Source organism: Hyla sarda, chromosome 6, assembly GCF_029499605.1.
Source record: "Hyla sarda isolate aHylSar1 chromosome 6, aHylSar1.hap1, whole genome shotgun sequence".
NCBI lineage: Eukaryota > Metazoa > Chordata > Amphibia > Anura > Hylidae > Hyla > Hyla sarda.
Window position 1 is genome coordinate 69,163,891 of NC_079194.1, and position 24,094 is coordinate 69,187,984.

The 24,094-nt window shown below is 42.0% G+C and overlaps 1 protein-coding gene across 5 annotated transcripts in view; it reads left to right on the forward strand.

Moving 5' to 3' along the window:
- Window positions 1-3,971: 3,971 nt before the first annotated feature.
- Window positions 3,972-24,094, forward strand: part of SFMBT1 (Scm like with four mbt domains 1) — a 116,165-nt gene continuing 96,042 nt past the window's right edge. For 2 of the 5 annotated variants that reach the window (XR_008844881.1, XM_056524067.1), the window contains exon 1: window positions 22,730-22,817. The gene's annotated coding sequence lies outside the window, so the exon portion shown is untranslated. Of the gene's footprint in view, window positions 4,079-14,868; window positions 14,888-22,729; window positions 22,818-24,094 lie in introns of those variants that run through there. The other 3 variants (XM_056524069.1, XM_056524071.1, XM_056524072.1) reach the window with 3 other exon arrangements.

A 24,094-nucleotide genomic window follows, 5' to 3' on the forward strand; every position in this document is an offset into this window, starting at 1 on the left:
CACACATCATTTTTACCGTAAATTGTACAGCGTGAAAACGAAACCTTCCAAAATTAGCAAAATTGCGTTTTTCTTTTTAATTTCCCGACAAAAATAGTGTTTTTTGGTTGCGCCATACATTTTATGATATAATGAGTTATGTCATTACAAAGGACAACTGGTCGCGCAAAAAACAAGCCCTCATACTAGTCTGTGGATGAAAATATAAAAGAGTTATGATTTTTAGAAGGCGAGGAGGAAAAAATGAAAACGTAAAAATTTAATTGTCTGAGTCCTTAAGGCCAAAATGGGCTGAGTCCTTAAGGGGTTAAATGTCTAGATAGCATAAAATATTTAGATAGCATTTAAATGTCTAGGTGGATTTCTAATTGCCTAATCCGGATACTAGGAAAGGTATCAAAAGAATGTAAATGTGTTTAGTCTACTTAGGATGTATAGCAAAAGTACAGATCATCCTGTTCTATAGCATCCTGTTCTAGTCCTAGTCCCTCTGTCTCAGGGGACAGACGTCGAGGCCGACTTATCTTAAGTAAGGGGGTTTGTGGTGTCCCGGTACCGCATCTTATACGGTACCTATGTATGTGTGGGTCCCCATAGCCAGAGTCCCAAGGACGTAGGGATCCCTGTTGTGTAGCCTACCCCTTATCGCCTCTATTTCAACTAATAGTTCAGTAATTTATGTAAGGTTGATGTAAATATAGTAATATAACTGTAAATAAATAGTTAATTACCTGTTCCTTAGCGTTGCAGGACCTGCGGGTCACGTGACTAGGTAAATTCTATGGTATTCTGCTTAAGGAACTTTGGAGGCCCTGTGACGTATGCAATCCCATTACTCTGTGTAATGGGGAATGACAGATGTTCGGACCAATCGGATTCACCCTTCCCCCTGCCCATATAAGGGAGCTGCGGCCATGTTTTCTCTCTCTTGTTCCTGCGCAGCCAAACAGTAAGGATCTCTCTTGTTCCTGGGCTGTCAAACGAAAAGGATCTGCGCAGCAACTATCGCAGTGAATTAGGCCCAAGCCTTGTGGCAACGGCTGAGTAATTCAGAATAGAGAGTGTATCAATCCCCAGACACTCTGCAGCATCACCGGACCTAATATAACCCCTAAATCCGGACGGATCTGCAAATATCTACCCTAAATTCAGAGACTTTCTAAATAGCTCAAGGTCTGCAACAACTATCAGTCACTGAGCGATATAAGGACTGTTTGCATGAAACTGTTACTGTGCCTTGGATGTATCGCAAGCACTTAAGTAAAGTTGTTCAAGTTCAAGTTCAATCTCCTTGTGGACCTTCAGTCATTTCACGCACCTATCGTTACTGGGAAGGGCGGCGATAGGCCGGAGCATTACCTCAGCATACCAGCCCTCAGCCTGGCGTCACGAACTATAGGGTTAACATTAACCCCTCATATACCGGTACCATACCACCACTACCATATACCCCCCCCCCCAAGGGCTACCACATATAGCACTGCAAAAAAAAAAGTGGAGAAAGAAGTTCAAAATGTAATTTAACCCCTTCCCTAATAAAAGTTAGAATCTCCCCCTTTTCCCATAAAAAAAACATATGTGGTATCGCCGCGTGTGTAAATGTCCAAACTATAAAAATATATCATTAATTAAACCACACGGTCAATGGCGTACACGCAAAAAAATTCCAGATGTTCGGACCAATCGGATTCACCCTTCCCCCTGCCCATATAAGGGAGCTGCGGCCATGTTTTCTCTCTCTTGTTCCTGCGCAGCCAAACAGTAAGGATCTCTCTTGTTCCTGGGCTGTCAAACGAAAAGGATCTGCGCAGCAACTATCGCAGTGAATTAGGCCCGAGCCTTGCGGCGACGGCTGAGTAATTCAGAATAGAGAGTGTATCAATCCCCAGACACTCTGCAGCATCACCGGACCTAATATAACCCCTAAATCCGGACGGATCTGCAAATATCTACCCTAAATTCAGAGACTTTCTAAATAGCTCAAGGTCTGCAACAACTATCAGTCACTGAGCGATATAAGGACTGTTTGCATGAAACTGTTACTGTGCCTTGGATGTATCGCAAGCACTTAAGTAAAGTTGTTCAAGTTCAATCTCCTTGTGGACCTTCAGTCATTTCACGCACCTATCGTTACTGGGAAGGGCGGCGATAGGCCGGAGCATTACCTCAGCATACCAGCCCTCAGCCTGGCGTCACGAACTATAGGGTTAACATTAACCCCTCATATACCGGTACCATACCACCACTACCATATACCCCCCCCCCCCCCAAGGGCTACCACATATAGCACTGCAAAAAAAAAAGTGGAGAAAGAAGTTCAAAATGTAATTTAACCCCTTCCCTAATAAAAGTTAGAATCTCCCCCTTTTCCCATAAAAAAAACATATGTGGTATCGCCGCGTGTGTAAATGTCCGAACTATAAAAATATATCATTAATTAAACCACACGGTCAATGGCGTACACGCAAAAAAATTCCAAAGTCCAAAATAGCGTATTTTTGGTCACTTTTTAAATAATAAAAAAATGAATAAAAAGCGATCAAAAAGTCCGATCAATGCAAACATGGTACCGATAAAAACTTCAGAACACGGCGCAAAAAATGAGCCCTCATACCACCCTGTATGTAGAAAAATAAAAAAGTTATAGGGTTATAGGTAGTTATGATTTTTTTTCAGAAGTAATACAAAATCAAACCTATATAAGTAGGGTATCATTTAAACCATATGGACCTACAGAATAAAGCTAAGGTGTAATTTTTACCAAAAAATGCACTGCGTAGAAACGGAAGCCCCCAAAATTTACAAAATTAAATTTTTTCTTAAATTTTGTCGCACAATGAATTTTTTTTTTCTGTTTCGACGTGGATTTTTTTTGTAAAATGACTGTCACTGTAAAGTAGCATTGGTGTCGCAAAAAATAAGCCATCATATGGTATTTTACGTGCAAAATTGAAAGCGTTATGATTTTTAGAAGGTGATGGGGAAAAAATGAAAATGCAAAAACAGAAAAACGCTGAGTTAAAGGACAACTGCAACGGCATTACACTTATCCCCTATCCACAGGATAAGGGGATAAGTGTTTGATGGCTGGGGGTCTGACCGCTGCCCCCCCGCCCCGATCTCCCTAACGGGGTGCCACCATAAGCGCTCATGGCGAGCGCTAAGGCGCGTAGCGTCGACCTAGAGGTCGACAGTGACGCCCGTCTCCTCCCCGTCCCCATACAGTTCTAAGGGGGATGCGGGGAGGCACGAATGCTGCCTCTCCGCCTCTCCCATAGAGATGTATGGAGGAGGCGTGTCGGCTGCAACGTCATGCTGCGGCTGGCACGCCCCCTGCATGGGACAGCCGCGGCCCCGTATAGGAGATCGCCGGGGGCCCCAGCATTCGGACCCCCCGCGATCAAACACGCTGCAGATGTCCTTTAAGGGGTTAAGGGCACTCCTAGCAGTGAACTCCAGGATCTGTATCCATTGTGCCTCCTGCAGTTTAATACCAAAGTTGTCCACCAGGGTACCTTTAGCTGTTGCAATACTGCAACTCCCAGCAGGCACGAAGGCTGTCCGGGCATGCTGGGAGATGTAGTTTTCCAGCAGCAGGAGGCATCCTGGTCTAGTAACACTGCTCTATGAATTAGGAGTATAGAGTATGGTAAGGGAAGGGATTGCCCTGTTAGTCATCACCTGCTCAGCCATTGTTCCCAAACCTGTAGCTTTCAAACTATTCCAAAACTACAACTCCCAGCATGCCCTGACTGCTCGAGCTACAGGGCTAGTGCAACAAGCTGAATCTTTTTCCCAGGTAAAGGAAAGTCTGGCTAAGACACTGGGGGAGATTTATCAAAACCTGTGTAGAGGAAGAGTGATGCAGTTGCCCATAGCAACCAATCAGATTTGAAAATGAAAGTAGCGATCTGATTGGTTGCTATGGGCAACTGCACCACTCTTCCTCTGCACAGGTTACAGCACAGCAGTAGCCAATGCAGCACATCCTGGGTGCTCAGTTGTAAACAACCAAAGTCCACTTGATATATAAAAGTATGAAGCAATAAAAGGAACAATGGCCGTCACATACTGTACGGTAAAATCCAGCTTCTTTATTCAATTTTCAGGACATATCAGGCTATATAATGAGTACTGAACGGGACAACGTCCGTTTTTAGTTTTTTTCCGCTGCTTCTGTTCCTCTGTGTTAAATCTATGGCATACAGAGGAATAGTAGGGTCTCATAGAAGTCTTAGGCCATGTTCACAGGGCAATTACATTGAACGGAATTGTGGTGGAATTTCGGATAAATTCTGTGTTCTCTCAACACAGAATTCCGCCAAAGTTCCAGCCCCATCGACTTCAATGGGATTAGGCCACGGACTGGTGTTATATTTTTGAAGAATTTCCGCAATGGGAATTAGACTGCAGAATTAGACACATTGAAATCAATGGGAAGTAAATTATGGCGGAATTCTTCAGCCGAGTTTCGCACAGAAATTCTGCGGTGAGAACATACCCTAAAGCTGCCCCATCACATTTCAAATAGCTGCTCACTTCTGCTACCAAGATATATCTTCCCAAAATCCCTCCTTATACATGTACACTCAGCTCAAATGAGCATGCATGTATTCGAAACCAGGAAAGGGGAGTAAGCTGCTGCCAGACACCTCTATGGGGATTTATCTCCTTGAAAACAAGATTTGGAGGCCACCCTCATATAAGATGGTCAGCTAATCCTACCGAAATAGTTGGGATCCACCCACTTTAATCTAACGTACTTGGCCGAATCCCTTACACATGTACACTCAACTCAACTGAGCATGCATGTATTCTTAATGAGGAGACACCTCTATGGGGATTTATCTCTTTGAAAACAAGATTTGGAGGCCACCAAACATTTATTTATTTATTTCTAAATCAACTGGTGCCAGAAAGTTAAACAGATTTGTAAATTAGAATAAAAGGGGATAACCATAAGCCTCAAGGGCAATATCAGATAAACCAATATACAGTGGTCCCTCAAGTTACAATATTAATTGGTTCCAGGACGACCATTGTATGTTGAAACCATTGTATGTTGAGATCATAACTCTATGGAAACCTGGTAATTGGTTCTGAAGCCACCAAAATGTCATCCAAAAATAGGAAAAAGTGAGGATTAAAGAAAAATAAGTAGATAACTAATATAGATAAAGCAAATCCTTACATATAAAAGTAAGGAAATAGCTGCTGGAAGCTGTAAATCACTGTCTATGTCAGTGTTTCCCAACCAGGGTGCCTCCAGCTGTTGCAAAACTACAACTCCCAGCATGCCCGGACAGCCGTTGGCTGTCCGGGCATGCTGGGAGTTGTAGTTTTGCAACAGCTGGAAGCACCCTGGTTGGGAAACAATGGTTTATGTAGAGGACAGGAGCTTCTTCAGGGTCCTATACAGTACATACAGTGACCCAAATGGAGCCACCCTTACCTGGTGTCCAAAGGAGCAGCTAACCCTGGCACAGGTAAGGAGTAGTACAGAACTTGTAGTTCCTCCCTGTACTGTAGGGGGCGCTACCAGACAGCCAGTCAGTGCTTGCACTTCAGTAATACAGGTGATTTACCAGTGAATGTCCATTCTGATTGGTCAGTTCCTCCAGTTGTGACACATTTCACAGATCTGGACTGTCTGTACATTGTATGTTGAGTCTGGTTTCAAGTTACAATGGTCCAGAAAAGACCATTGTATGTTGAAACTATTGCATGTTGAGGCCATTGTAAGTCGAGGGATCACTGTATGATGATATGTATAGTATCATATTATCATAAATGCATAAAATATTTATTAAAATACAGTTTAGTAGATTAAGTATATCCTCCTGTCACAGGGCCCTTGTGAGGAGGTATATAGATAATACATATAATAAAATTCTAATACAATAATCGCACCACTGTGAAAATTCGATAGTCCGGCATTTGCTAGTTCATTCTGCACTTTTGTGTAGTTTAAATGTCATAGCCCAAGTCCATGATAGAAGACAACAGTAAGATTATATATTTACCAGCCACAACAACCATATGGATATGGTCCAGGGAGCTGGTGCCGGCAAGCACCCATCTGTACTGAGGTATGAAAATGCTGCTTGGGAGCGCTGGCGTGCGCTTCACTTACACGGCTGGTCTGCCTACCACAGACCTGATGGACGCCGCTGCGATAGTAATGGAAGATGGTTGCAGATACCCAGTGGTCAGACCTCGTGGAGCTCCCCGGCATCTGACGTCAGAGATGAGGTAGTAGGCTGGTTGCGGTGGTGGGCTGGTTGCGGTGGTGGGCTGGTTGCGGTGGTGGGCTGGTTGCGGTGGTGGGCTGGTTGCGGTGGTGGGCTGGTTGCAGTGGTGGGCTGGTTGCGGTGGAGGGCTGGTTGATTGGAGGCTGCGGCTGTTGTAAAGCGATGGACGCGCCCAGCTTTTAAAGGATTTTCAGTTTGAGCCGGTCAGTGACTGAAATAGCAGTGGTGCGTTTTCAAAGCGTTTTTTTCATATATGTTCTAGACGCGTTTCAGGATACTGGACATATAAATGACCCTTTCCTCAGTAGTAAATTTCTACTGAGGTGCGATTATTGTATTAGAATTTTATTATATGCATTATCTATATATCTCCTCACAAGGGCCCTGTGACAGGAGGGTATACTTAATCTACTAAACTGTATTTTAATAAATATTTTATGCATTTATCATAAAATTGAAGCACGGTTAATTCATTTCAACATTTGAAACTACTATTCATATCATCATATATCGGTTTATCTGATATTGCCCTTGAGGCTTATGGTTATCCCCTTTTTTTCTATTGTACACATTTATCCACACCTAAGGTGTAGGTGTTTCACCATTTCACCTCGGACAATAAATTGTGAGCTGCACATACCACTTTTCTAAAGATTTGTAAATGACTTCTATTTAAAAATCTTAACCCTTTCAGTACTTATCAGCTTCTGTATGTTCCAGAGGAAGTTGTTTACTTTTTGAATTTCTTTTCTGTCTGACCACAGTGCTCTATGCTGACACTTCTGTCTGTGTCAGGAACTGTCCAGAGCAAGAACAAATCCCCATAGCAAACCTCTTCTGCTCCGGACAGTTCCTGACATGGACAGAGGTGTCAGCAGAGAGCACTGTGGACTGACAGAAAGGAAATTCAAATTGAAAAAAAATTTCTGTGGAGCATACAGCAGTTTATTAGTACTGAAAGGATTAAGATTTTTATGTAATTTTTAAGTAATTTACAAATCTGTTTAACTTTCTGGCACCAGTTGATATAATTTTTTTTTTTTTTTTTTACCAGGGGAGTACCTCTATAAACATTCTAATTCTTTACCTTATTTTTGTCTCTCTTTCACCCCCCCCCCCCCCCCCCCCTTTTTCTCTCTCTCTTTCACTCTGGCTGATGATTTTTTATTTTTTGCAAACAGACAGGAGTAGTAATCTTTTTTAGACCTGGTCAGGAGGTGGTCTAGATTTGGGGGGGGGGGGGGGCGTGGGTTTGTGCCAGTTGTGGCAAAATTTGCAAAAAAAAAATCAAAAACAGGCAGATAATAAATTTGTGACCACTGCATCCGTCACTTCAAAATTTGCCAAAAAATCAAAAACACGCAGATAATAAATTCATGACCACTGCATCTGTCACTTCACAAAATGGTCTAGCAACACCAAAAGGTCAAAATGACGGATTTTAGAACTTTGAAAAAAAAAATGCAAAAAAAAAAACCTGCAATTAGCACAAAAATTAGCAAAAGTAGACCAAAAAAAGCAATAGAACACAATGATAAATAACCCCCCATGTTTCCACCTCATGAATTAATAGGGTAAAAAGACATTCACTTACTCCACTTTTAATGAATTATTCCCTAATTTTTGCACACGTGGCCCCCTACGCCTGTAGGCTCCATAGTTTATACCACGATCAGTGTTTCACAACCAGTGTGCCTCCAGCTGTTGCAAAACTACAACTCCCAGTATGCCCGGACAGCCTTTGGCTGTCCGGGCATGCTGGAAGCTGTAGTTTTGCAACAGCTGGAGGCACACTGGTTGGGAAACACAACCACTATAGTTACTCCAATAGTGGCCCTAAGCTTTCCCAGAATCAAAAGAAGCTCAAGACCTGTTTATGCAGAACAGAATGAGAAGCGTGGGGATCCTACATTTATGACACGTACATAGAAAGCACAGGAAGTGGTGCTCTGTAAACGTGCCGTCAAGTAACTTCTCATTTTTTTGCAGCTTTGCCCACAGATAATGCCCTCTGCGAAACAGCTTCCATCACGAGTGGAAATGATTTCGCTGTAGAATTGCTTCAATCCTGGTAAAATATGCTTAGCTGTCACATTTTCGGCATCATTCTGGAAAGCGAAGTAGAATAACATTAGAGCTGGCACTGCAATTAAAGCTGGTGCCAGCTGGGTGTGCTGCGGTGTTGAATGTTAAAGGGGTACTCCGGCTCTAATACATCTTTTCCCCTATCCAAAGGATAGGGGATAAGATGTCTGATCGCGGGGGGCCCGCCTCTGGGGACCCCCGCAATCTGTCATTCAGCGCTGAGGAGAGCTCGCAAAGGTGGGTGCTGAATGACAGATTGCGGGGGTCCCCAGCAGCAGGACCTCCGAGATCAGACCTTATCCCCTATCCTTTGGACAGGGGATAAGATGTATTAGGGTCAAAGTACCCCTTTAAAAGACATAAAAAGTAAAAAATGCAAAAAAAAATACATGACAAGGGGGAAAAAAAGCAGTTGTCCATATGAAACAATCAGATATATTTTTTAAGGTACAAAAAAGGAAATGGTAAAGATGTAAGAAACAACAAGATTGCTACAATGGCAAAAATCTCACAATTTCATGTGTCCAAGTTTTCAAAAAATATTCGACAAAGTGATGATAACTCATAAAAAAAAAAAAGGTGAAAGGTAAAAAAAAAAAAAACCTCTGTCTCTCGAACAGTAAAGTTTTTCTTTTCCTGGCTGGCGGCAAGGTAAACCACTATTCAAATGTAAGGGAGACTCTCTTTGCAGACCTTCTTTTAGACATTAATTTGCCTTAAAGGGGTACTCCGGTGAAAAACTTTTTTTTTTTTTTTTTTATCAACTGGTGCCAGAAAGTTAAACAGATTAAAAAATCTTAATCCTTTCAGTACTTATTAGCTGCTGAATACTACAGAGGAAATTATTTTCTCTTTGGAACACAGTGCTCTCTGCTGACATCACGAGCACAGTGCTCTCTGCTGACATCTCTGTCCATTTTAAGAACTGTCCAGAATAGGAGAAAATCCCCATAGCAAACATATGCTGCTCTGGACAGTTCCTAAAATGGACAGAGATATCAGCAGAGAGCACTGTGCTCGTAATGTCAGCAAAGAGCACTGTGTTCTAAAAAGAACAGAATTTCCTCTGTAGTATTCAGCAGCTAATAAGTAATGGAAGCATTAAGATTTTTTAATAGAAGTAATTTACAAATCTATTTAAGTTTCTGGCACCCGTTGATTTAAAAAAAAAAAAAAAAAGTTTTCCATCAGAGCACACCTTTAACCCCTTAACAACCACGGGGTTTGCCGTTTTTGCACTTTCGTTTTTTCCTACTCACTTTTAAAAATCATAACCCTTTCAATTTTGCACCTAAAAATCCATATTATGGCTTATTTTTTGCCCCACCAATTCTACTTTGCAGTGACATCAGTCATTTTAGCCAAAAATCTACGGCAAAATGGAAAAAAAAATCATTGTGCGACAAAATTGAAGAAAAAATGCCATTTTGTAAATTTTGGGGGCTTCCGTTTCTACGCAGTACATTTTTCGGTAAAAATGACACCTGATCTTTATTCTGTAGGTCCATATGGTTAAAATGATCCCCTACTTATATAGGTTTGATTTTGTCGCACTTCTGTAAAAAATCATAACTACATGCAGAAAAATGTATACGTTTAAAATTGTCATATTCTGACCCCTATAACTTTTTTATTTTTCCGCTTATGGGGCAGTATGAGGGCTCATTTTTAGCGCCGTGATCTGAAGGTTTTAACGGTACCATTTTTGTATTGATCGGACTTTTTGATCACTTTTTATTAATTTTTTCATGATATAAAAAGCGACCAAAAATACGTTATTTTGGACTTTGGAATTTTTTTGCGCGTACACCATTGACCGTGAGGTTTAATTAATGATATATTTGTATAATTCGGACATTTACGCACGCGGCAATACCACATATGTTTATATTTACATGGTGTTTTTTTATGGGAAAAGGGGGTGATTTGAACTTTTATTAAGGAAAGGGTTAAATCACATTTATAAACTTTTTTTTTACACTTTTGTTTTGCAGTGTTATAGCTCCCATAGGGACCTATAACACTGCACACACTGATCTTATACCCTGTTCACTGCAAAGCCATAGCTTTGCAGTGATCAGGGTTATCGGCGGTCGATTGCTCAAGCCTGAATCTCAGGCTTGGAGCAATCAATCGCCAAGGGGACACGCCGGAGGCAGGTAAAAGGACCTCCGCTCGTGTCCCAGCTGATCGGGACACCGCATTTTCACTGCGGTGGTCCCGATCAGCCCCGCTGAGCAGCCGGGCAGCTTTCACTTTCGGTTTAGACGCGGCGTTCAACTTTGGATGCCGCGTCTAAAGGGTTAATAGCGTGTGGCACTGCGATCGCTGCTGTGCGCTATTAGCCCCGGGTCCCGATACATGCCGGGACCGACCAGATATGACGCGGGGTCACCGGGCTACCCCGCGTCATATCGCGGGAGCCGGCCAAGGCCGTAAATATACGTCCTTGGTCATTAAGGGGTTAAAATTAAAACTAAAACAAATAAAGCCAAACCCACAGACAAACGAACTCCTCAGAAGAAGGGTAGACATGATCTGAAAGCGGTGGTAGAAAATGATCTGGGTGCAGATCTGATGAAATTTATCATGGTCATTGCGACAATATGATACATTTGTAACTTCTTAAAGGGGTACACCAGTGGAAAACTATTTTATTTTTTTCAAATCAACTGGTGCTGAATTGTAAATTACTTCTACTTAAAAATCTTATTTCTTCCAGTACTTATCAGCTGCCGTATGCTCCACAGGAAGTTCTTTTCTTTTTAAATCTCTTTTCTGTCTGACCACAGTGCTCTCTGCTGACACCTCTGTCCATGTCAGGAACTGTCGAGAGCAGGAGAGGTTTGCTTTGGGGATTTGCTCCTGCTCTGGACAGTTCCTGAGACAAACAGAGGTCTCAGCAGAGAGCACTGTGGTCAGAAAGAAAGGAATTTCAAAAAGAAAAGAACTTCCTCTGGAGCATACAGCAGCTGATAAGTACTGGAAGGATTAAGATTTTGATATAGAAGTAACTTACAAATCTGCTTAAAGGGGTACTCCGGCGCTAAGACATCTTATCCCCTATCCAAAGGATAGGGGATAAGATGCCTGATCTCGTGGGTCCCGCCACTGGGGACCCCCGTGATCTTCCCCGCTGCACCCCGTTAGAATCAGCCCCCGAAGAGTGCTCGCTCCGGGTCTGATTACTAGCGATCACGGGGACGGAGCATAGTGACGTAACGGCTCTGCCCCTGTGTGACATCAAGCTCCACCCCCTCAATGCAAGCCTATGGAGGGGGCGGGACATCCACACACAGAAGGTACCTTTTTAATCAGTGTCACCAGCACTACCAGTCAGTGCAGCTGGTTAGCGCGGGTGAAACTTGTGACACATTTCCTTTAAATATGTTCCGAACTTCCTTTTCTATGTCAATTCTTTTTGTGGAATCTTCTCGGAAGCACATTGACGCCTATGCAGACAGCGCATTTCTGATTGGTCCTAGCGTTGATATGTTCTGCCAGCAACTGCTGTCTGAGGAATGTCTGCCCAGATACTTTCCAGGAGGACATTCTGCTGTGTGAACCTGGCCTTAAAGTGGTACTCCGGCGCTTAGACATCTTATCCCCTATCCAAAGGATAGGGGATAAGATGCCTGATCGCGGGGGTCCCGCCGCTGGGGACCCCCGTAATCTTGCACGCCGCACCCCATTAAAATCAGTCCCAGGAGCGTATTCGCTCCGGGTCTGATTACCGTCGATCACAGGGACGGAGCGTTGTGATATCACGACTCTGCCCCCGTGTGACGTCACATTCCACCCCTCAATGCAAACCAAATGGGAACACGCTGCAGGGACTGATTTTAATGGGGTGCGGCGTGCAAGATCAGCAGCGGGACCCCTGCAATCAGGCATCTTATCCCCTATCCTTTGAGAGAATAATAGAGTTTTGATGGATTTTTAGGTACAATCAATTTCACAGACGATAAACAAGCATCCTGTAGCTTTTTTATTCACCGCATTTATTCAAGGAAAATATTGTTATTAATCAATGTTCATTTTCTAAGTATTGTTATTGCGACAATTCCAGATCTTACGTTACCAATAATCACTATTAAGTGTAAATCCATCTCTCTTGTCATATGTAGTTAATTTGTTATTATGTAAATATTATTAACCCTTTAGAGCAGTGGTCTCCAAACTATGGACCTCCGGCTGTTGAAAAACTACAACTCCCAGCATGCCCGGATAGCCAACGGCTGTCCGGGCATGCATGGAGTTGTAGTTTTGCAACAACTGGGGGGGCCACAGTTTGGAGACCTCTGCTTTAGAGTCTGAATCCTACAATTGAGTACATTAACAATTTACAGTACATACATTATGTGAAATCTGAACATGGAAATACTACAGTAAATAAATAACTAACTATTGTGCATTATGTTGTTTTTTGTTTTTGTTTTAAATTTAAAAATATTAAGGGTAAGGTTATTATTGCAATATACACACCAGTTATTAAAGGGGTACTCCGGTGGAAAAAATATTATTATTATTATTTTTTTTTAATCAACTGATGCCAGAAAGTTAAACAGATTTGTAAATGACTTCTATTAAAAAATCTTTACCCTTCCAGTACTTTTTAGCAGCTGGATGCTACAGAGGAAATTCTTTTCTTTTTGAATTTCTTTTTTCTCTTGTCCACAGTGCTCTCTGGTGACACCTCTGTCTGTGTCAGGAACTGTCCAGAGCAGCATAGGTTTGCAATGGGGATTTTTCTCCTGCTCTGGACAGTTCCTGATATGGGCATCAGGTGTCAGCAGAGAGCACTGTGCGCAAGACAAAAAAGAAATTGAAAAAGAAAAGAATTTCCTCTGTAGCATACAGCTGCTAAAAATTACTGGAAGGGTAAAGATTTTTGAATAGAAGTCATTTACAAATCTGTTTACCTTTCTGGCACCAGTTGATTTAAAAAAATAATAATAATGTTTTCCACCGGAGTACCCCTTTAACATCAAAATAGGCTCTGCTTACATTCCCTTTATATTTATGGCTAGGATTTTCAAGTTTCTTTTTATATATATTTTTTTTATTTTCTTTTTATTTACTTTCTTATTTCAGACTTTTTCTATTTATATATATTATATTTATCAATTTGAAAAATGTCATAGCTGTCACTGATGTGAATTGAGACATCTATAGGATATGTTAACACAGTAAAATTTCCATAATGCTGCAGAAATTAAAGCTTACTGAACGGAACTGTGGCAGAATTTTTGTGTTCTCAGAACGCAGAATTCCACTGAAATTCAAGCCCTATTGACTTTAATTTGATCCCGCCACAGAATTCCGTAAAATATAAGACTGGTTTTATATTTTTGCGGAATGCAGAATTTCAGCAGTCTGAATGGAACAGCGGATTCCCAATGAAATCAATAGACAGTATATTGCGGCAGACTTTCTGGTGGAAATTCCGCTGTGTGAACATTCCCATACAAGTAGATATTACCAAAGGAAATGTATCCATCCTGCAAACTTTGGGGCTGATTTATCAAGGAAGGTTCTCCAGAAATCTGTCTTGTAATGTGCCCAGCACCCCCACCCCCCTCCAAAAAAAAAAAACCTGGCACCATAAGTATTATCTGTGGCAGCAGAGAACACTGTGGTCAGACTGGAAAGAACTACACAACTTCCTCTGGAGCATAGAGCAGCTGGTAAGTACTTGGAAGGATTAAGATTTTTTTAAATGGAAGTAATTTACAAATCTCTATGATTTTTTGACACACGCTTATTAGACATTTTTTCCTCTAGAGTACCCCTTTAAGGATTTCAACAGAACCTTCAATGCAGATGTGAACAAATCCTTTTGCAGTGATTACTCCCCCACTTCTATATAACTCCTATGTAATTAGGTAGATTTTCCATTCAGGGCCCTGGGAAAGCTGGATGTTGCTGTACTGCGAGCTGTTATGGCAACCCTACTTACTGTCACCCAGCTTCCAATTTATACAACATGTAAACACCTAAATAGACTTATTCACACCTTTGAAGAAGACTACAATATAAGGACCTATGATTAGTTTTGATTTTCTTATAAAAGGGAAAACAAAAATGTATATATATATTTTATTTAGTCATTGCTGAATGTCTATCAAGATATGAATGAGTAACATCCTAGAGCAGTACATTTAGGGTATTGAGATACATATATATATATATATATATATATATATATATATATATATATATATATTTATATATGTTTTTTCCCTACTTTGTATTTCACTTCAGTTATTTCTGAATGTAATTTACAATTTATGTATCTTTTAATCATAAATATTTATTTTCACAGAAAAGTTGATCTCAAGGTAAATATGGAAAATGTAAGGTTTCTTAGATGAAATAAAGAGACAGTTGGGGGAAAATGTATCAGAAAGTTGAGCAGTTGTCATAGCAACCAGTAAGTTGCTGCTTATTTATTCTAATAGAACTCTGAGAAATGACAGCTGGAATCTGGTTTGTTGCTATGGACAACAGCTTTAATTTTATTTGGCATTCGTTCTGATAACGGCAAAAAGGTAATGCGGCTGCATAGAGGACTAAGTTATACACAATCATCTATATGTTATCGGACACTGCCCCCTTTTATTTGTTGAGCCAAATTGAACACTTTTGGGATCAATAGTGAATATATTGGAAATTTGGTTAATTATTTCGCCATTGTTATAAAAACCCACAGAATGCAGTGAAATATCCAGTAATTTCTGTACATGTGTATGGTACAATCCTGATTAAATAAACCTATAGACAAAAGTTCTGCAACCTGCAGTTTCCCAGCTGTTAAAAAACTCTAACTCCCATCATGCTCTGATAGGTTTCAACCTTTTGCTATGGCAACTGCTTTATCTTTTTATTTTTTTTAAGTTTTGATCAATCTTTCTCATTGTGGTTAAAGAGCTGCAGGCACCACTGTTAGGGTATAAAAGCAAACTGTACCTATCCTGGAGCTGATCGTGGTAGCCAAACTTATAAAATAGTCTTTTTATTTCCCAGCTAAGTGTCAAGGAGGCGGAGCCAAGGTGCTCAAGGGACACAGCCAGGGACACAGATCTTCGCACATACAGGGATCAGTTTACAATAAAGAAGGGGCTGGGAGGTGAACAGTGAGGAAGTGTACCAGTCTGTGGCACTTCAGCAGTCCAGCTCCGCCTCCTTGACATGCCATTGCCTTCAATGGAACAGACCTGCAATACCACATACAAACTGATTACAAAAGTGGTGCTGTTTGTAGAAGAAAGCAGCTATGTTTTTCTTATCCAGGGTACCCCCTTTAAACCAAGAATATCATGTGGTTGCATAGGGGGATTACTTATATACACATATCTAAATAAGTATATGAATAGAGATCTATATACATGGCTGTAAATGTTGGCACTCCTGAAATTTTTCTAGAAAATGAAGTATTTCTCACAGAAAAGGATTGCAGTAACATGTTGTGCTATACACATGTTTAATCCTTTTGTGTGTATTGGAACTTAACCAAGAAAAGGGAGGAAAAAAAGCAAATTGTACATAATGTCACACCGAACTCCAAAAATGGTCTGGACAAAATTACTGGCACCCTTAAAGAACAACTGTAGCGGTATGACACTTATCCCCTATCCACAGGATAGGGGATAAGTGTTTGATTGCGGGGGGGGTCCGACAGCTGGGACCCCCCGCAATCTCCCTAACGGCCGCCGCCATTAGTGCTCATGGTGAGCGCTAAGGCGCGTCTTGCTCATGGTGAGCGCTAAGGCGCGTCGACGGTGACGCCCCGTCTCCTCCCCGTCCCCATACAGTTCTATGCTGAGACGGGGAGGCACGAACGCTGCCTCCCCGCCTCTCCCATAGAGATGTATGGAGGAGGCTTGCCGGATGCAATGTCATGCTGCGGCCGGCACGCCCCCTGCACGGGACAGCCGCGGCCCCGTACAGGAGATCACAGGGGGTCCCAGCGTTCGGACCCCCCACGATCAAACACTTATCCCCTATCCTGTGGATAGGGGGATAAGTGTTAATCACGCTGCAGATGTCCTTTAACTTAAAATTTGGTTGCACACCAAAAATAACTGAAAAAATTACTGAAATCAGTCGCTTCCATCAATAAGCTTCTTACACCTCTCAGCCGGAATGTTGGACCACTCTTCCTTTACAAACTGATCCAGGTCTCTCTTATTGGAAGGCGCCTTTTCCCAACAGCAATTTTAAGATCTCTCCACAGGTGTTCAATGGGATTTAGATCTGGACTCATTGCTGCCACTTCAGAACTCTCCAGCGCTTTGTTACCATCCATTTCTGGGGGCTTTTTGACGTATGTTTGGAGTCATTGTCCTGCTGGAAGACCCAAGATCGCGTACGCAAACCCAGCTTTCTGACACTGGGCTGTACAGTGCGACCCAAAATCCATTGGTAATCCTCAGATTTCATGATGCCTTGTACACATTCAAGGCCCCCAGTGCCAGAGGCAGCAAAATAACCCCAAAACATCATTGAACCTCCACCATATTTCACTGTAGGTACTGTGTTCTTTCTTTGTAGGCCTCATTCCATTTTCAGTAAACAGTAGAATGATGAGCTTTACCAAAAAGCTCTATCTTGGTCTCATCTGTCCACAAGACGTTTTCCCAGAAGCATTTTGGCTTACTCAAGTTCATTTTGGCAAATTGTAGTCTTGCTTTTTTATGTCTCTGTCTCAGCAGTGGGGTCCTCCTGGGTCTCCTGCCATAGCGTTTCATTTCATTTAAATGTCGACAGATAGTTGTGCTGACACTGATGCTCCTTGGGCCTGCAGGACAGCTTGAATATCTTTGAAACTTGTTTGGGGCTGCTATCCACCAACCATACTATCCTGCGTTGACACCTTTCATAAATGTTTCTCTTCTGTCCACGCCCAGGGAGATTAGATACAGTGGCATGGGTTGCAAACTTCTTGATAATGTTGCGCTCTGTGGACAAAGGCAAATCTAGATCTCTGGAGATGGACTTGTAACCTTGAAATTGTTGATTTTCAAGTCCTCTTCTCCTCTTTCTGTTGTCCATGTTTAGCGTGGCATACATAAACACACGATGCAAAGACTAAGTGAACTTCTCTCCTTTTTATCTGCTTTCAGGTGTGATTTTTTTAATACTGCCCACACCTGTTACATGCCACAGGTTAGTTTAAAGGAGCCTCACATGCTTGAAACAATCTTATTTTTCCACAATTTTGAAAAGGTGTCAATAATTTTGTCCAGCCCATTTTTGCAGTCTGGTGTGACATTATGTCCAATTTGCTTTTTTTCCTCCTTTTTTGGTTTAGATCCAATACTCACAAAGGGAATAAACGTGTGTATAGCAAGACATGTGTTACTGCAATCCTTTTCTGTGAGAAATACTTCACTGTCTAGAAAAAATTCAGGGGTGCCAACATTTATGGACATGACTGCATATATTATTGAACTCCCCCCCCCAAATCGATACATAGGGCCTTAATTGGGAATATATTAACCATTTATTGCTGTGTATGTGCTTGGTTTCAAAAGTGTGCACAGCTTGCAATGAGATATTCAACACTTGCTGTACATTTCTATATTACAATACTATTACTTACTGACTATGCAGTGCAAAGTCCCCCAATCTGTGGCTCTCCAGCTGTTGTAAAACTACAATCTACAACAATTTACATCATGCCCTGGCAGCCTTTAGGGAAGCCACCGGATAGGGAACACTGCTCTATAGAGTAATAATGCAACAATGTGACCTATACAGATTATCAATACGGTTGCATTTTTTTTTTCTAGAGCAAAGTTCCCCAACCCGTGGTTTCCCAGCTATTGCAAAACTACATCTGTCAGGGCATGGTGGGAAATGTAGTTTTGCAACAGTTAGTAAACCACAGGTCAGGGAACACTGTTATAAAGAAATAAAGCAACTAGAGATGAGCGAACTTACAGTCAATTCGATTCGTCACGAACTTCTCGGCTCGGCAGTTGATGACTTTTCCTGCATAAATTAGTTCAGCTTTCAGGTGCTCCGGTGGACTGGAAAAGGTGGATACAGTCCTAGGAGACTCTTTCCTAGGAATGTATCCACCTTTTCCAGCCCACCGGAGCACCTGAAAGCTGAACTAATTTACGCAGGATAAGTAATCAACTGCTGAGCCGAGAAGTTTGTGACGAATCAAATTTACTGTAAGTTTGCTCATCTCTAAAAGCAATAATGTGACCTATATAGATGGTCAATATGGTTGTATTATTTCTCTAGAGCAACACTATTGATGCAATGCAGTTTTGTAGTAGCTGAAAGCCACAGATTGGAGAACTCTGCTCCTATAAGGAAAGCTGCAGGAAATGATGGGAGTTGTAGTTTTGCAACAGCTGAGGAGCCGCAACTTGAGGCATGATGGGAATTGTAGTTTTGCCACAGCTGGGAAGCCACGGGATTATGAATATTGCTACGGAGAAATAATGCAACAAGGTGGCCTATGTAGATTATGAATATTGTTGCATTATTCTGCTATTCTGTTGCATTATTCTGTTGTGAAACTATGTCAGTCTGGGAATGATGGGAATTGTAGTTTTACAACAGTTGGGAAACCAGAGGTAAGGGGCACTGTCATAAAGGAATAAAGCAACAATGTGACCTGTATAGACCAGTGGTCTTCAACCTGCGGACCTCTAGATGTTGCAAAACTACAACTCCCAGCATGCCCGGACAGCCGTTGGCTGTCCGGGCATGCTGGGAGTTGTAGTTTTGCAACATCTGGAGGTCCGCAGGTTGGAGACCACTGGTATAGACTATCAATATTGTTGCATTAATTCTCCAGAGCAAAAATATTGAAGGATTTTGTAGTTTTGCAACAGCTGGGGAGTCACAGATTTGAGAGCAAGGCATGGTGGAAGTTGTGGTTTTGCTGTACATGGGAAGTCACAGGTTGAGGGCATGATGGGACTTGTAGTTTTGCCACAGCTGGGAAGCCACAGGATACAAAACACTCTTATAGAGGAATAATGCAATAATGTGACCTCAGCAGTATTGTCGCAATGTTTCTCTGTAACAGTGTTCCTTAATCTGGGGCTCCCCAGCTGTTGCCAAAACCAAAGGTCCCATTATGTCCACAATGGGAGTTGTAGTTTTGTAACAACTGGGCCGTAGGGGATGATAGCTAAATATTATCATACCTACAATGGGGGTTGTAGTTTTGCAAAAGCTGGAGGCACACTGTTTGGAAAATACTGGGCTAGGGAATATGGCTACAGAGAAATGATGCAATAATGTAATTAATTTTAGATTTTCAATGATGAAGAGCCACAGGTTGAGGACATGATGGAAATGATAGTTATGCATATAACTGTTAGGAAGCCACAGGCTAGGGCAGTGTACCTCCAGCTGTTGCAAAACTACAACTCTCAGCATGCCTAGATCGCCAATGGCTGTCGTGGGATGCTGGGAGTTGTAGTCTTGCAAAAGCTGGAGACATACTGCTTGGGAAATACTGGGCTAGGAAATACTGCGATAGAGAAATAATGCAACAATGTAACCTATTTAGATTTATCAAAATATTTCTGCACCCACTATGGAAGTTGTCCAGGCATGCTGGGAGTTATAGTTTTGCAAATGTTTGACGCACCCTGGTTGGGAATTATTGGGCTAGGAAATACTGCTGTAGAGAAATAATGCAACAATGTTGTCAATGATGGGAGTTGTGGTTTTGCAATAGCTGGGGAGCCACAGGTTGAGGATATGATAGGAATTGTAGTTTTGCAACTGCTGGATGGCCACAGGCTGGAGTAGTGTTCCCCAACCAGGGTGCCTCCAGCTTTTACACAACGACAACTCCCATCATGTGCAGACAGCCGTTGGCTGTTTGGGCATGCTGGAAGTTGTAGCTTTGCAACAGCTGGGGGCACCCTGGTTGGGAAATACTGGGCCAGGAAATAATGCTATAGAGAAATAATGCAACAATGTTGTCAATGATGGGAGTTGTGGTATTGCAATAGCTGGGGAGCCACAGGTTGAGGATATGATGGGAATTGTAGTTTTGCAACTGCTGGGAAGCCACAGGTTAGGGCATTGTGTCCCAAACTGTGTGTCTCCAGCTGTTGCAAAACTACAACTCCCAGAATGCTGGGAGTGGTAGTTTTGCAACAGCTGGATGCTCACTGGTTGGGAAATACTGGGCTAAGGAATACTGCTATAGAGAACTAATGCAACAATGGCCCTCATTTACTTAGAAAATCGGGTTGTAAGTCTATCTTGCTTTCTTACCCGATTCTTTTTCCCCTGGTATTTATTATTATGTCGCATCCTGTTTGTCGCACGTGGGTTTTGGTTTCCAACTCCTCTGAGTTGTCGGGAAAAAATCCACAATAATTCAACAAATTCGGGTTGGAAACCTTTATAAATACGTGGGAAAGCTCAGAAATGTCGGGTTACGCCCCTTTTTCGGGTCTGGGAGAATCCACATCGGGTCCGTCGGGAGACAATGTTGCATCATGTCGCAGACTGGTGCACGATGTCTGCGACATGTCGCAGACAAAGATGCGCCAAAAAAACCCGACAAAAGAAGTCGGGTTTAGAATAGCAAATGAGGGCCAATGTAAGTAATTTAGATTGTAAAATATAATCATACCCACACCTGAGCTATCTGGGCATGCTGGAAGTTATAGTTTTGCAAAAGTTGGAGGCATACTGGGCTAGGGAATACTGCTATAGGGAATAATGCAATAATATACAGTGATCCCTCAACTTACAATGGCCTCAACATACAATAGTTTCAACATACAACGGTCTTTTCTGGACCATTGTAACTTGAAACCAGACTCAACATACAATGCTATGGAATCTGCAAAACGTGTCATTGGCTGGAAGAACCGACCAATCAGAATGGATATTTCACTGGTAAAACCCCTGTATCCCTAAAGTGCATGCACTGACTGGTGTCTGGTAGCGCCCCCTACAGTACAGGGAGGTATTACATGTTCTCTACTACTCTTTACCTGTATTACTGAAGTGTATGCACTGACTGGTGTCTGGTAGCGCCCCCTACAGTACAGGGAGGTATTACATGTTCTCTACTACTCTTTACCTGTATTACTGAAGTGTATGCACTGACTGGTGTCTGGTAGCGCCCCCTACAGTACAGGGAGGTATTAAATGTTCTCTACTACTCTTTACCTGTACCAGGGGTGTCTGCTCCTTTGGACATCAGTTGAGGGCGGCTCCATTTTCCTTTTTTTTAGGACATTGCGTGTTCTGTACAGGACCCTGAAGAAGCTCCTGTCCTCTACATAGACCAGTATTTCCCAAAGAGAGTGCCTCCAGCTGTTGCAAAACTACAACTCCCAGCATGCCCGGACAGCCGAAGGCTGTCCGGGCATGCTGGGAGTTGTAGTTTTGTAACAGCTGGAGGTGCCCTGGTTGGGAAACACTGAAATAGACAGTGATTACAGCTCCCAGCAGATCTTTCTGTGTAAGGATTTGCTTTATCTGTATTAGTTATTTATTACTTATTTTTCTTTAATCCTCACTTTTTCCTATTTTTGGATGACATTTTGGTGGCTTCAGAACCAATTACCAGGTTTCCATAGAGTCATGGTCTCAACATACAATGGTTTCAACATACAATGGTCTTCCCGGAACCGATTAATATTGTAACTTGAGGGACCACTGTAATTCATATTAGATTGTCAATGATGGGAGTTGTAGTTTTGCAATAGATGGGGACGGCCACAGGTTGAAGACATGATGGGAATTGTAGTTTTGCCACTGCTAGGAAGCCATAGGCTAGGGCAGTGTTTCCTAACTAGTGTGCCTCCAGCTGTCGCAAAACTACCACTCCCAGCATGTTGGCTGTCTGGGCATGTCGTGAGTTGTAGTTTTGCAACTGCTGGAGACACACTGCTTGGGAAATACTGGGCTAAGGAAATACTGCTATAGAGAAACGATGCAACAATGTAACCAATGTAGATTGTCAATATTTATGAAAACATTATCACTGTTCGTTAGAAAAAGTGTAAACATTCCACAACACAATCTCTTCGGTCCAAATTCCAGTTTTGGCCTGGGGGGAGCAGATTTTGCGCAGAAAAGAAACATTTAGAGCACTTCCTGTGATAAGTAGACACTTCCAAGGCACCTTACTATAGTAAATGGCATATCATAGAAAAAAATACAAAAGTGCCCCCCTATAGACGGGGAAGGGGGGGAAGAAGAGTTGAAGGAGAGGAGAGGGGGGAAGAGTGTCAAAATAAAGCTAAAGAGGGGGGAAAAAGTGGGTGGAGGAAGAGCGAAAAATACCCTAAAAAAAAAAAAAAATTAAAGAAGGCAGAGATCGAAGGAGGAGAGCGAGGCGCATGCGCAGTGGCGGCCTCTGGGCCATATTGGAATGAGGCAGTGAGCAGCGGTGGGGGGTGAGGAGCTGAGAAGCTGAGGGGAGAGAGCAGCGCACCGGGGCCCTACAAATCTGCCTGGAAAAAGTCTCTACGGGTAAGAAAAAGCTCTGCAACGGGTCTCCTCAGACAGGGGGGAGTCTGGGCTGCCTGCTGAGGGGCTTTTCTCCCCTCTATGGGGCTTCTGGGCTTTTTTAAGAGCTTCCCAAGTTTGCAACAATGTATTCCTGTAGGAGGATGTTGTGTATATATGTGTGTGTGAACATGGGAGGGGGCAGCTGCACTTTAGCAGTGCATGGATATATATCTCTCTACTATATATACATGTCTTGGCTGTGCCCGTGTGTTGGCATTGCCCTCTGCCCTCTCTCTCTCTCTTCTCCAGGACTTTGCAGAATTTACCTCACAAAATGCAATTTGCAAAGAATAATAATCACAAAGAAAAAGAAAATAAAAAAAAAAACAAATAAAACACTAATTGGGATCAACAACTTCATGCAAAGTACAGCAGCCAGAATGCATCTTGTGTATGTGTGAGTTCTGGAACAGTGAGATATTGGGAAAGGGGGGGCTGTATGTAGGAAATTGGGGGCAGGTTTTATTTATTAGGAAATTGCACCCCTTTCCTGGATTGGAGTTGCAGTTTGAAGGCAAGGGAAAAAAAAGAAAGAAAAAACATTTGAGGGATTATAGGTGCCAATACTATTGGGTATTTAGACATTTTTTTAAATTTATTTATAATTTTTATTCTTTAACCCATTTTGTGCCACAGTGCTATTGGTGACTTTTTGGTTTACCCCCCTGCCCCTCACCCCCCCCCTTCTCCTTTATTTCCCCAGCAGGCAGAAAATTGTCATTCACTGTATTCCTCAGTCCCACATTCCTTTATCTTCAAGGTTTTTTAGTATTAGGCACATGTTAAGCTGATATCTACGTATGATTTTTACTGGATTGGTGGATTATTATTTTTTATTTTGTTTACAAATAAGTAGGTTGATATGTTTAGTAAATTTTTGTTTATTTTTATTTTTTTGCTACAAAGTAGTAAATAAATCAAGCATAGTGTATACAAGTGTTTTCCAACCAGTCTGCATCCAGTTATTGCAAAACTACAACTCCCAGCATGTTCTGGAATGTTTACACTTTTTGTAAGGAACAGGGATAATATTTTGATAAATGTTGACAATCTAAATTAGTTACATTGTTGCATTATTTCTCTATAGTCCTATTCCTTAGCCCAGTATTTCCCAATGAGTGCACCTCCAGCTGTTGCAAAACTACAACTCCCACCATGTTCTGGGATGTTTACACTTTCTGTATCCAGCAGTGTTAATATTTTGATAAATATTGACAATCTAGGTTATTTACATTGTA